The sequence below is a fragment of the Danio rerio genome, chromosome 9 (assembly GCF_052040795.2).
Source record: "Danio rerio strain M-AB ecotype USA chromosome 9, GRCz13ab, whole genome shotgun sequence".
NCBI classification, from domain to species: Eukaryota; Metazoa; Chordata; class Actinopteri; order Cypriniformes; family Danionidae; genus Danio; species Danio rerio.
In genome coordinates, this window is record NC_141029.1 from 6,327,528 (window position 1) to 6,342,315 (window position 14,788).

The 14,788-nt window shown below is 33.9% G+C and overlaps 1 protein-coding gene and 1 long non-coding RNA gene across 3 annotated transcripts in view; both read left to right on the plus strand.

Moving 5' to 3' along the window:
- Window positions 1-14,788, plus strand: part of LOC147842240 (uncharacterized) — a 1,176,585-nt gene that overhangs the window by 534,936 nt on the left and 626,861 nt on the right. The window lies entirely within an intron of this gene.
- Window positions 1-14,788, plus strand: part of st6gal2a (ST6 beta-galactosamide alpha-2,6-sialyltranferase 2a) — a 117,337-nt gene that overhangs the window by 21,393 nt on the left and 81,156 nt on the right. The gene's annotated exons all lie outside the window — the stretch shown is intronic.

Sequence of the window (14,788 nt, forward strand, 5' to 3'; positions counted from 1 at the left end):
TTTTTTCTGAACGTTAGACTGCTGCTGGTTTTAAAAACAAAATTCTTCATCTCTTGCAGATTCTTCCGCTTTCCTGCATCTTTTACATATTTGAAACCTTTAGTAGTGAGTGACAGTGTGAAAAGATGCATCTCACAATCATACCGAGGACAATTGGGGGACTATTAAAAAAGTTCAAATGTTCAAAGGCCTGTCACAATAATCAATACATCGACTTATCGTGCAAAACTCGGAGATGACCTCAATATATTTTTTGGTAATGCAATATATAAATTTACAAATTCACAAATAACATTTAAAGCCATTGTTTTATATTTAATTTACATTCTGCCTCACTGGTGACAGTATATAATTGAACATTTACCTAATCGAACATTTAATAGTGTATATATAGACCATTTCAAGAGTATTTGAAGAGTATCATAAGTATTTCCTACTTATTATCAAACTATTTCATAACTGTAACAAGAGGCAATTCAATCATAACTTAATGTTAAAACTATCATAATGTTATTTATCATTATGTGGCACTTTTTGGAGTCTCAGAAGCTATAGATATTCAAAATCTTAAAACAGGAAATACATCGGACCATTGTTTTTTTTTTTTTTTTTACATCCCTCAAAATGGTCTAAAAATATCTACCTTTTTAACTTTAAATTATAGATCGAAAGTAATCTTAAGAATAAATATCATAAGTGTTTATGGCCATTTGCATTATTATGCTGTTATATAACCATTACATAACCAGTGGTATAAAATGATCTCAAAATGACAATAATATTGCTTATCGCAACAATTTCTGTAACAATATAGCGCACAACAAAAGTTCCTTATTGTAACAGGCCTAAATGTTCACTGATGCTTCATAAGGAAACGCGATGCATTAAAAGCCAGCGGTGAAAACCTTTGAACAGGATGAAGATGTCCAAATATTTGTTCTTTTGTTCAAATATGAAATCCTTTACACAGGATGAAGACGTCCAAATATTTGTTATTTTGTTTAAATATGACCTCCTCTCCTCCACCCTCCAATTTAACAATGCTCTTTGAAAGTAACAGAAGATATTTGCATGTTTCCTTTAGGACAACTGAAGTGCAACTTGCCTTCAGAACGTTTTCAACCCTGGATCTTTAGTGTTTTCTTATGAAGCACATCGCAGAATCAATATACACTCACCGGCCATTTTATTAGGTACACCTTACTAGTACCCGGTTAGATTCTCTTTTACATTCAGTTCTGCCTTGATCCTTTGTGGCATAGATTCAACAGGGTCTTGAAAATGTTCCTCAGAGAATTGGGTCCATATTGACATGATAACATCACTCAGTTGCTGCAGATTTGTCAGCTGCACATCCATGATGCAAATCTCCCATTCCACCAGATTCCAAAGGTGCTCTATTGGATTGAGATCTGGTGACTGTGGAGGTCATTTGATTACAGTGAAGTCATTGTCATGTTCAAGAAAAATGTCTTGGATGATTCGCGCTTTGGCATGGCTTGCTATCCTGCTGGAAGTAGTACATTGTGGTCATAAAGGGACGGTCAGCGCTAATACTCAGGCTGTGGTGTTGACAAGATGCTCAGTTGGTACTAATAGGCCCAAAGTTTGCCAAGGAAATATCCCTCACACCATTACACCATCACCAGCCTGAACCATTGATACAAGGCAGGATGTATCTATGCTTTCATGTTGTTGATGCCCAATTTTGACCCTACCATCCGAATGTCACAGCAGAAATGGAGACTCATCAAACCTGGGAGCTTTTTTCCAATCATCTGTTGTCCAATATCAGTGAGCCTGTGCGAATTGTAGCCTCAGTTTCCTGTTCTGAGCAGTTGCACAGGCGTACCTAATAAAACGGCCAATGAGTGTATTCGCCAATGTTTTTAGTTAGTAGATTGTTGCTTAAAGCATGTTGAAGTTACACAGCAAGTTGAAAGGGAACTATTTTTTAGTATACGTACTTGCCAATGACCCAGCCACATCTATATATATCACTGTGATTATATTAAATGTCGTGACATTGGCCTGTAAGGCATGAAGCACCCTAGAATCGTCTGCAGTTTTTCACACAACACTCCTGTAATAACATAAACCACGATTAAAGTTCGCTTTGAACACAAAGTTCCTTTTAAGATTTGTATATTGAAAAAAAAAGTGTGAGATTGGATTATATTGCAATAAAATGCACATCGAGACTGGAAAGTGGGACGAAACGAGCAATTATTTGAAACCCTTTGATTTGATACACATTGATGTCAGTCTACCCTTGTTTCTAAAGCAGTGTTGTTGGAATACTGGTATAAATATTTGTCTAACCAAAGTACTGGTGCTGTTGACATGCCTACAAATTTGACTGTGGTTTTGTGCAGTTGATATTTCTTGTGTCCATGTCTGGTGGAGCGTGAGGTGGGCGAAGCGTCCATTACGGTGACTGAAGGATGTATATGTGTGTGTGTCACTGTTTTATTCTGCTCTCTGTGCTGCTGTCTAATAGGCTGTCAGGTGTCAGGGGCAGACGCTGCATAACGCCGGCCAGACTCTTGGCCAGGGGAGCCGCCAGTGTAATTTCAGATGACAGACTAGCACTCAAGTCCTGGGCCAGACCGCCGAGCGCCCAGAGGGTAAATTTATCCGGGGGTGGGCTTTGGACCTCAATGGAACTGAATGAACTTCAATTAGAAGTACACAAAGCTGGTGTAATTGAGTCTAAGAGAAAGCTTGTAAACCCTTGAGCTGGGTGAGAGCGGGTCACGGTTGCGGCGTGTTCAGGTAATTGCTAATTCTGCAGTGTCGAAAAAATCCTATGCGCAGATGACTTCTCTGTAGATGTAGTGATTTTGTGTTTCGAGCCATGACATCTGCAGTGTTTTGTAATGGGTGTGAAGGGTCTGTGTGCATCTGGCCTGAGCAAAAGGCCAAACTCTGATTTTATGGGGGCGTTCACATAACATTTTTAAACAAATAGTCTTATTATCAGGGTTGTCATGGTCATGTCATTTTCTGGTACATACAGTTGAATTCATAATTATTAGCCCTCCTGAATTATTAACTCCTGTTTATTTTTTCCCTCAAGTTAATACAGAGATTTTTTGACACATTTCTAAACATAATAGTTTTAATAACTAATTTCTAATAACTGATTTATTTTATCTTTGCCATGATGACAGTAAATATTATTTGACTAGATATTTTTAAGACACTTCTATACAGATTAAAGTGACATTTAAAGGCTTAACTAGGTTAATTAGGTTAACTAGGCAGGTTAGAGTAATTAGGCAAGTTATTGTATAACGATGGTTTGTTCTGTAGACAACCGAAAAAAAAATATATATAGTTAAAAGGGGCTAATAATTTTGACCTTAAAATGGATTTAAAAAATTAAAAACTGCTTTTATTCTAGTCAAAATAAAACAAATAAGACTTTCTAAAGAAGAAAAAATATTATCAGTCTTACTGTGAAAATTTCCTTGCTCTGTTAAACATCACTTGGGAAATATTTAAAAATGAACAAAAAATTAACAGGGGGTTAATGATTCTTACTTCAACTGTACATGGAATAAAAGGTTTGTGCAGGCTTTGAAAATTACGGGGGTTTATATTTGTGTTGTCCAATTCATGGAATCACAAAATTCAGCAGGGACTGTCCCACACACCAGCTGCCTGTTTTTTTGTTCATTATAGGTCATGGAAATTCAGCTTTTTAGTCAGTGAAGGTCAGGGAAAAGTCAGAGACACAGCCTTGTATTGTGCAGTTTGCCTGTTTATTAACACAACAATGGCATTTAGTGACTGAAAACTCATTAATCTAAAAGAGGGGGCTTCAAAGTGGAAGTTTTTGAAAAAAGGCTAGAGGACAGAAACATAAAATGGTGGAATATGTTGTTTTACGTCAACTGGTTGGAAACCAAACAAAGTGTGCATTACTTCACATATTAGCTATACCAAAAGCATGATGCATCTTACATTTCAAATTCTACACACACACACACACACACACACACACACACACTGTTCACAATGATGACCGCTAATGCAGCATTTTAGCCCATTTTCAGAGATCTGTAAACGCAAATAATTTTGAAAATGTGGTGTAAATATGAATAAAAAAATTAAATAAAATCACGAATGAAATTCGTTGTTGATGTGTAACAACCTTAAACCCTTATGACTGGTTTTAGGACTTATCTTGTTTGAGTGGAGTTCACCTCTTTTTGCTAAAATAAACATTTTATAATAAAATGTATGCGTGCAAAAAGGCTTTTATTTACTTTTTCATTTGACAAGTGAAGCTTGGTAACTTTTTTTTTTTTTTTAAGGTGTTATTCGTTCTGTTTACAGTGGTCCCTCGTTAATCATGAGACTTGCATTCTAAAAATAACCAGCAATTGGTGAAATCCACATAGTAGTCAGCTTTATTTTTACAATTATTATATATGTTTTAAGGCTGTAAAATATTGTTTTATTTCTTTCTGGAGAAAGTCTTTTTATTTTGGCTAGAATAAAAGCTAATTTTTAATAAAAAAAAAAAAACATTCTAAGGTCAAAATTATTAGCCCCTAATTAACCTAGTTAAGCCTTTAAATGTTTCTTTAAGCTGTATAGAAGAGTCTTGAAAATTTTCTAGTCAAATATTATTTACTGTGGTCATGGTCAAGATAAAATAAATCAAATATTAGAGATGAGTTATTAAAACTGTTACGTTTAGAAATGTGCTGACAAAATCTCTCCAATAAACTGAAATTAAGCAACAAAATAAACAGAGGGGCTAATAATGGAAGGGGGGCTAATAATTCTGACTTTAACTTAAAAAAAAACAATAAAAAAAGCAAATAAACCTAAACCCTTATTAACAAAATGTTTTTTAAGCACTGCTTGATGCAAAAATACTGAACCAATCATATTGATTGTATTTATAAACGAGATGCAGTGAAACTGAATAAGTGTGAGTGCAACACATCTATTCACTGAATATGTGTTCTGTATGAATGGCTAGGTTTCAGTTTAGTGTAGTCTTCTTTCCACTGACTTTCTATATTTATTTTGAATTTAATAAGATAGGTGAGTTAATCTAAGGAAACATTAAAATGCAGCAACAACCCTTGCGTCATTATCACCTCATTTGTGCAGCACCTAACATTTGACTGCACAGTTTTTGCATTAAAATGCAAATTTTTATTCTACATTTGCCTAATATTTATTTTTTACAGTCACAATCTCTTCATCAACAGCAACTACACAATCCATTTAAGCATGTGCTTGCCTGTGCTGTCTGCTTTTTTTACTCATTGCATATGGAGTTATTGTATAATGATGGTTTGTTCTGTAGACAGTCTAAAAATAGTTTAAAGGGGCTAATAATTCTGTCCCTAAAATGGTGTTTTAAAAATTTAAAAATAGCTTTTATTCTAGCCGAAATGAACCAAATAAGACTTAGCAGGAAAAATATTTTCAGACATACTGTGTAAATGTCCTTGCTATGTTAAACATAATTTGGGAAATATTTACAAAAGAAGAACAAATTCAAAGAGGGCTAATAATTCTGACTTCAACTGTATATAAAATATATATTCTATAGTTATAAATAAGAGTTGAGGTATTTAAAGGAATTGTTAGTTACTTGCACATCAGTCAGTTTCAAATATTCAGAGCTGTTTGGGTGATGTTGGCTATCAAAAATAAGATTCATTATTTTATTAAATCTGCACCAGGGATTGCAGTAGAATATTTATGCATAGTATGTTTATATCATGAACGCTAGTTGCTCATTGAGTTTTCCTGATATTATAATCCAGGGGTCACCAATCTCGGTCCTGGAGGGCCGGTGTCCCTGCAGGGTTTAGCTTCAACTTGCCTCAACACACCTGCCTGGATGTTTCAAGTATACCTAGTAAGACCTTGATTAGCTTGTTCAGGTGTGTTTGATTAGGGATGGAGCTAAAATCTGCAGGACACCGGCCCTCCAGGAACAAGTTTGGTGACCCCTGTTATAATCCATGTTTACACCTTGCATTTAAGATTATTTTTGTTGTTTGGGGGTGGAGGAAAAAATCTAAAATTCTTACTCTAATGATTTTGAATTTAATGTTAAATTGATGCTTTATTCGAATTAGATCAGGGCCTGTGCAGACGTGAGTTAAGGATAAAATAACAAGTGTTAGTGTCCATGATCTCACAAGGAAACGTAACTATTTTACGTTTTGTCAGTTTAGTTGCTAATCCATACAAGTTCAGTCATGTAAAATTGTACAATTTAGTTGCAGCCAACTTCGCCCCTAAACCCAACCCTCATTAGTGGATGGGCAAATGGTTTTAAATTGTAGGAATGAGATCATATGAAATCATAGGAGTTGGCTAAAACAAAAAGTTACAAATTGCTGTGAGATTGTGTTGTTAATGTTGCTGAATGTGCTTCATTTGAACAAATATGGACAAACCTTTTCAATTAAATTCAAGTTTACTAGGATGGCGCTTTTCACAATAATTATCATTCCAAAGAAGGTGCACATCAATACACTACTGTCAAAACGTGATACTTTTAAATGTATAGTTCACACACACACATGAAAATACTCAGTATTTACTAACCCAAGTAAAACATATTTGAAGAAAGATATTTGAAGAACTCTTGACTTTCGTGGTTGGAAAAACAAATGCTATAGATAATGGTTACATGTTTTAAACTTTATTCAAAATATCATCTTTTATGTTCAGCTGAAGGAAGTCAAACCGGTTTGGAAAGAGTAAACAGTAAGTAAATGATGAATGTTTTCAGTTTTGGGTGAGCGATTCTTTCAGAGATGTGGCGCCACAAAGTAAAACCACAAATCGTCATAGATGTGCAGAGCTGTGCCACGAGCTGTGCCACTTTTCTTCCGGTGTGAGACCTGGAATCAGACTTAAAATCTAAAATTAGAATCTAAACTTCTTAGAAGCGGACTTTAACTGAAAGTGAAATGCTGCACAGTTTTGCAAAGAAATAAAGCATTGTGAATTATACAAGTACAACACTAAAGCTAGTTTTAAATTAAATTTATTTTCCAATTTATTTTAATTCAATTTCCAAATGTAATTTTCCAAAAAGCAGTTTATTTGTTAAAAGGTTATAAACAAGCAAAAAAAAAAGAACATGTTCTTGCACATTTGAAAAAAATAGGAAAAAACTGCTTTGAAATCAGATCATGACTAAATATAATCGGAATGTGAATTCCTTAAAGATGCCAACCACTGATAAAAAAGTGAACCGTATTTTAGCACGTCAGTTGTTATGGAAAGAGAGTGCTCTGATTGGCTCCTCAGTTTTGAGTTGGAGCAGTAGAACAAAAACTAAAGTGACAAAACCAAGCAAATGACAAGAAAGAACACAAATAAACCGGCATTAATTTAATCGAATTTCTTAATATTTGCAAGCGATCTGTATTTTCAGAAGTTTAGACATATTTACGTGATCAAATCTTTTTGTGGTGAGCAAGAAGTGCTATAAAAATGGTACGTAAACACTGCTTTGTTTATGGTTCGTATGTGTGCAGCACTAGTTCCAGTTTCCCTTTATGGTATAATACACAATAGTGCCACCTAGAGCAAACATGCTGTCGTCCATTTAGTGTGTTTACATTATGGACCAGAAACAACTGACAAAATTCAACGCTATAGTCAGTTTTCATTGATGCTAGTTTTTTTACTGGTTTGGTTTGTCCTGGGCTTAATTGGGCATGTTGGTATGTTTTTTTTTTTTTTTTTTTTTTTTTTTGCACGCTAGCTTTAAACTTTGCCACTTGAAATCATTAGTTTGGTTTAAGAGTGCAACAAATATAAAAAGCCCAATGTTTTTTTCCAGACCCTTAAGGCCATTCAGATCTTTCAGTTTTGTTTTGCATTTCACTGTGAAATTTCTAAAATGGTTTAATTTACTATTAAAAGCGGAGTAATTGTAGAAAAAAAATAGTGTTTGGTTTATTTGAATAGGCACAATGCTTGGTTTTGAGAGAATTTGTTATATACAAACCAGTTTTGAACAAAGTTTTAAACATATCTGTATGACAAAAATAGAGGTTTCATTTAGTCTCTAACAAAAGTAATCACAGAGACTACCTTGTGCGCTTGTAATGATGTTTTACAACCCAAATTAAAATAATTTGAATGCCAAACAGATATATAGCTTACATTTCTGTAAATAATAATGTTAATTAAACAAAATGTGATGTATGTGACACTTTAGTCAATGTATTTAAATTTGCATATACCATAGCATGAGATTTGAAGATTGGAATCATGTCGTTTAGCAGAGATCCATTCATGTTGTCAAGTGTAAATGGAACTGTTTGCAAAATTCACATAGTCATCTGACCAAAAAAAAAAGGTCATTTCCCAAAGACTCCTTTCATGGCCATATATAAATTGAGAGACAACACGTTAATAAATCTGAAAATAAAACTTATACATACACATATCTGTATAGACCCTATCTGTAGAGGAATCAGAAATGCGGTTCAAAGTGGACTGATTTAAATAGCAGATGTAAGCAGAAATGTGTCTCACATGTCTACTTGTAATCCAGTCAACCAAAGCACATCATGATAGCAGGTGAGCAGGGCAACAGACCTCCCTGATTACAACAGGCAGGAGCGTACAAGATTTCACCTAGAAAAAATAATGGTGAGCTTGTCATGTGCCAGCGAGATGACAGTCTGCGCTGAGCAAAGACCTTTGTTGCTCTCAGGCATGCATTGAGAATCATTCATCCTGCTGTTAGTGGAGGTAGAGCGTCGTCTATGAGATGCAGAGCTCTCTGTAATTTGTCAGAAATGACTTCTGGCAAGTTTGGCTTGCACTTCCTGGGAACTTTCCTTTTTCAGCTCTGTTTTTGATGATTATTTAACTTGGCTTTTACCCGTCTTCCTCTGGAAATACCCCTCTTATTCTGTCCAAGCTGTCACACCTAAATGGCATCATTTAACTCTGAGTGGCCAGAGAGTTTGATCTTTAAAGTGTTTATGGGAAACGGTTGACAATAAGGCTGTGATAGTTAATCTTAGTTAATGCGCAAGTCTGTTAAGCATGACTTAATCTTTGTTAAAGAGGCAGTATGTGAGATTGACACCCAGTGGCTGAACTAGGTATTACATTCCTGGATCAAAACAAACACAAGTTCAGGTTGCTAGATTGAGGAGCGAGTCTGACGATCGAGCCTAAAAGCTGATTTAAATCATGTTCTAAACTGAATTGACTTCACATGAAAGATGAAATATTTTCCATATTAAAAGAAGCTTTTGTTCTAACCACATACCTCAAATTACTAGAGATGGCTTCCATTTGTTGCAGCTGAACAACAGGATAAACTGTGATCACCTCCGGTACACCTCATGTGCTTTTGTTCAGTGATAAATGCTAATAATGTGAGTTTGAATGCCATTTTACATGACATTTACTGCTATACTACTGAAAGCAGCAAAAGAAAGTTTACCTAAGATCTTGAAAATAAAATAAACTATTTGAAACTTTAGAACTCTTACTTATGGTTCAGCATGTACATTTATTAATGTTAAAGAGGTTTAATATGTAATAATTAGATTATAAAACTTACCATTTTGTAAGTGAGTGCGCTATTCTGTGTTTCTGAATGGCTGTCGTGTTTCTGGTGCAAACAACCCAATTGCTTATCTCTACAAATCTCGTCACGTAGTGTGTTGTTAGGACATGTGGTTACAATGAAACCTGCTCACCTAATGTTCATGCTTGTAATATTTATATTATTTGACAATTAATAACCACCTCATGTGGAACTCTGAATCTGCAGCTCATTTCTGTTACTGTCTACCAGAGGTCGCAGTTCAGTATCGGAAGCATGCTTTGAGAGCCTTCCTGACTGAATGATTGAAAAACACTGTTTTCCACCTGGCAACCCAGGGTGTTGAAATATGATCGGCTAAACTGGCATTGAGCTGGTCAAAATAACCAAAACAAAGGCCAAGTTCTTGCACAGATAGCACATTTTCAAAGCTGAATATCTGACTTGAGTATTGTTTTTCAGATAAACAAGAATCTTCCCCTAGCATGTTTCTTAAATATCTGCAAACATATTATTGTATTTTTATGCTTTAGAAGAGTTACTTAGATGGAGCGTCTTTCATTTTAACTAAACACATTAGTTAATACATTACATCTCTTTACAATAACAGCCTAATAAGTTCATGTTTACCTACACAAACACTAATGTATGTGTTTATGGATTAGATAACATGACCTAACAATGAGCAATACCTCTATTCAGAAAAACTAAAAGTTTATGTAAACTAAACATTTATTATTGTTTTAATTAATACTTTGGATAATTGGATAGTGTTGCAATAGTGTACACTTCACAATAAGACTCCTAATTTCCCTTAACAAATGCTTTGTTGAATCATGTAATAAAGAGTTACCAAACATGAATGGCCTGTTTTGGAGTGTTAAAGTAGAAACCTCAGCTTCAATGTGCATGTTATTCATGTTTGACTCTTTGCCAGCATAATTTACAAATACAAATAATCATTTGTATACACTTAAGTATACACTATACCAACATTCTAATTTGTTACTAACATTTTTTTTGTTAACTAACCTGTTAATTAATGTTTTAGTAATTATTAATTCACTCTGATTAATGCTTTAACTAACATTTTACATAATTTCTTAATGTGATGTGTTATGTGAAGTTGTGATCTGGACTAACCACCAATAAATGTGCTTGATTTCATTTAAATAATTGTTAAAATAATGACAAGTTTGTAATGCTTTTATATTATAATAGTTTTTGTTATTTATTTGTTTTCTTCATATTTTTATTCGTTCTTACATTGGTTGGTTGGTTCGTTCATTGGTGGTTCATTCGTTGGTCAGTTGATTGGTTTGTTGATTGGTTAGTTGGTTCGTTTGTTAGTTGGTTTGAATGTTAGTTATTTCGTTAGTTGGTTCATTTGTTGGTCGGTTGGTTGGTTCGTTTGTTGGCTTTTTGTTAATTTGTGGTTGGTTGGTTGGTTGGTTCTTTTGTTGATATTTCGTTGGTTGGTTCGTTTGTTGGTTGGTTCATTTGTTGGTCTGTTGATTGGTTGGTTAGTTGGTTCATTTGTTAGTTGTTTCCGTTCATTTGTTGGTTCGTTTGTTGGTGGTTCATTCGTTGGTTGGTTTTGTACATTCGTTGGTTTGTTTGTTGGTTCATTCATTGGTTGTTTGGTTGGTTGGTTCGTTTGTTGGTTGGTTGGTTTGTTTGTTGGTTGGTTGGTTGGTTGGTGGGTTGATAAACATCCATCCATCCATCCATCCATATCCTAAATGTAGAGCAGGTAGCACAGGTTAAAATGGCTTAAGAATGAAAAGTTAAGTGTTTTCCACTTCCATATGCACTAAGCACCCTTCAAGATGTTCACCATGGCAACCATAGTTAATTACTTCCTTAATCATTCTGCCACTTCATACAACATTTATTGTTGTTGCTGTAAAGCCATAATTAATTATGAAAATGTTTCTGCAGCTGCCATAAAGTCTGTAGCAGAGCACACGGATGTTTGTGTAAATACCAAGTACACATTGTACAGGGTAAATTGATTGCTGTTATTGTCTGCTCATTTTATTTACATTTTTCAAAAGTTTGGGTATAGCTTTTCAAATTACGTTTTTATTGAATTTGTATGCTTTTGTTGAATTTGTATGCTTTTGTTAAGCAAAAATAAACTGATTGATTTAAAGTGACATTAAAAGCATGGCTTGTCTGAACCTCTAGAGCTGTGTTGTATATTTAGCTGACTTATATACGTACATTATCACAAATGTTTCAAACATTGTTAAAATAAATAGAAGTAACACATTTTAACTAGTGACCTATTGTTAAAGAAGGCCTGTGTCATGATTTTAATGATGTCATACGTAATTTTTTTTTTTTGGAAACACCAAATATGCATGCTTTAATTAATTGTGCATTTTATTTACACTGCACAGATCAGCATTATAACAGAACCTTAAATCAAAAACCGTGATTCTACACTGATCATGTGAACAATCTAAACCTTTGTTTGTGGTGAATATGTTACCTCTAGGGGCTTAAAATTACACACTGTGCATTTAAATACATTTAATATGGTGTAAACTCTTTTAGTTGAAAACGTTTGTGGTTTAAAATAAAATGTCTCTTTTGTAGCTTTTTGAATGCATTCATTGCAGAGCTGCACAGTTCAGAAGACTTGCGGAGTCACGTTTAACTGTAATCTAATCATGTGAATGGTTATGTAGATGTGTGTTGGAGGCAATTTCAAGCACATTTAACATTTAGACACAATAACTGAAAGTTTTCTGCTTTAACAAAGCTTAATTGTGTTTTTGTACAATGAAGACTATACAGTGTTATTTTGTGTTTGATTTATTGAATTTCTGTACCTCAATACTGTTTGACTCAACATACTGTTGGACTGAATTTTTCATTTGTGCTTTTATTTTGTATATTTTGTAGATAGACTCCTCAAAATAATCCAATTAATGTTAAATCATAAATTAATAGTTATCCTTTCAAATTATGCTCATTGCTATATTTATCGCAGAAAAATGAAATATGGCAATGTCAGTTTTTTCCAATATTGTTCAGCCTAAATTCATTGAATACATTTTCAAGTAAGCAGAAAAGCTCCAATAGTTTCCGACCTGAGCTAAACCAGTCCTGATTTCTGATCACGTTGATGATAAACACATCTTGCTCTTAAAAAATAATGTCTATTGTTTGTTCAAACTACTTATTTAAAATGAGCTGAAACAACACATTTCTTAAAGTTTTATATTAAATCTACTTTAATTTGTAAATACCAATAAGTTAACTTAATTCATTTGACTCGACTCAAATCAATCAAATTGATATTTAAAATGAGCTGAAACAACACAATTCTTGAGGTTTTATGTTTAATCAACTTTAGTTTTTAAGCCATACTAAGTTAGCTTAATTTATTTATGTTGTCTCTACTCAAATTGATCAAATTGATATTTAAATGAGCTGAAACATCACAATTCTTAAGGTTTTATGTTTGTCACTTCAAATTTTAACCACTAATAAGTTAACTTAATTCTTTTGTTGTCTCGACTCAAATCAATCAACTTGAAATTAAAAATGAGCTGAAACAACACATTTCTTAAGGTTTTATGTTCAATCGACTTTAAATTGTAAACACCATTAAGTTAACTTAATTCCTTTGTTGTCTCAACTCAAATCAATCAAACTGATATTTAAAAACAAGCAGAGACATCAAAATTCTTGAGGTTTTATTTTCATTCAACTTTAATTTGAACACTAATAAGTTAACTTAATTCCTTTATGTTGTCTCGACGCAAATCAATTAACTTTATATTTAAAATGAGCTGAAACATCACAATTCTTGAGGTTTTATGTTTATTCAACTTTAATTTATAAACACTATTAAGTTAAATTAACTTCATGTTTTCCAGACTCAAATTTATCAAATTGATCATTAAAATGAGCAGAAACAATACATTTCTCAAGGTTTTGTTCAATAAACTTCAAATTGTAAACACTAAGTTAACTTAATTCCTATATGTTGTCCCAGCTCAAATTGATCAAATCAATATTTAAAATGAGCTGCAACAAGACAATTCTTGTGGTTTTGTTCATTCGACTTTGAAATTTGTAAACACTAATAAGGTAACTTTTTAATTTCTTTGTTGTAACTCAAATCAAACAAATTATTATTTAAAATGAGCTTGAACAACATGATTCTTAAGGTTTTATGTTTAATCCACTTCAAATTGTAAACACTAATACGTTAAATTAATTCCTTCATGTCTCGACTCAAATTTATCAAATTGATATTTTAAATAAGCTGAAACATCACAATTCTTGAGGTTTTGTGGCGGGAGAACACTTAATAATTTTATATTCAATTCAGTTAAAGGTTTTAATGTTTAATGTTTAACTTAACCTATTTGTGTTGAGACGACATAAATGAATGTTGTGAAATTCTGCATTATTTACAGTGTAATTCCAGGTGAAAAAGGCTCTATCTTTAAACCCTGCAGCGCATCCTGTGGAGGCTTTTCCTATTTGCTGTCTGTGCTGATGTGGGTGTTTGATCAGACTGTAGCTGCTATCGTCTTTACCACAAGAATGTTTGGTCAGCAGCATGAAATCCACCTAAATACACTTTTAACAGAGTCATCAGGAAGTCTGGCCCTGTTATCAGACACTGTCTTGCCTCATGTAGGGGCATTGCTGAAAATGAGAGTCGATGACCAATCTGTACACCATCATGTAGCATGAATGCCACCCTTTACTTGGCACACAACACAGACAAAAGAGCGCATTCAGCAGCAAACTGATTGCACCACGATGCATGAACAGAGACAGGGAGTTCATTGTTCCATCAGCCGTCTGCCTTTGCAAAACAACACCCATCTCAATATGTGGACAATCTGTCTGGTTTGCGCAGTTTTATTCTTATCCATGCAATGAAAACAGTTCTCACTACAATGTAAAATATATTCCTCTTATATCTATAATGCATTTTGCACACATTATATATGGTAGATCCCTTGTTGCGTTTCATTCTCAGTCACTGTTTCTTAACTGTACAGTGAGGCTTGACCTTATTTCTAATGAAGAAATGTGCAATCGTGATAGAAAATTGTGAAACATACTACTTGCTGCATTGTGGTTTCATCACACATAGCTCAAGAGTGGCGGTGGTGTATATTTGTTCTCCTGTGTGTGTGTGTGTGTGTGTGTGTGTACCTTGCATTTTTTACATTGTGGGGA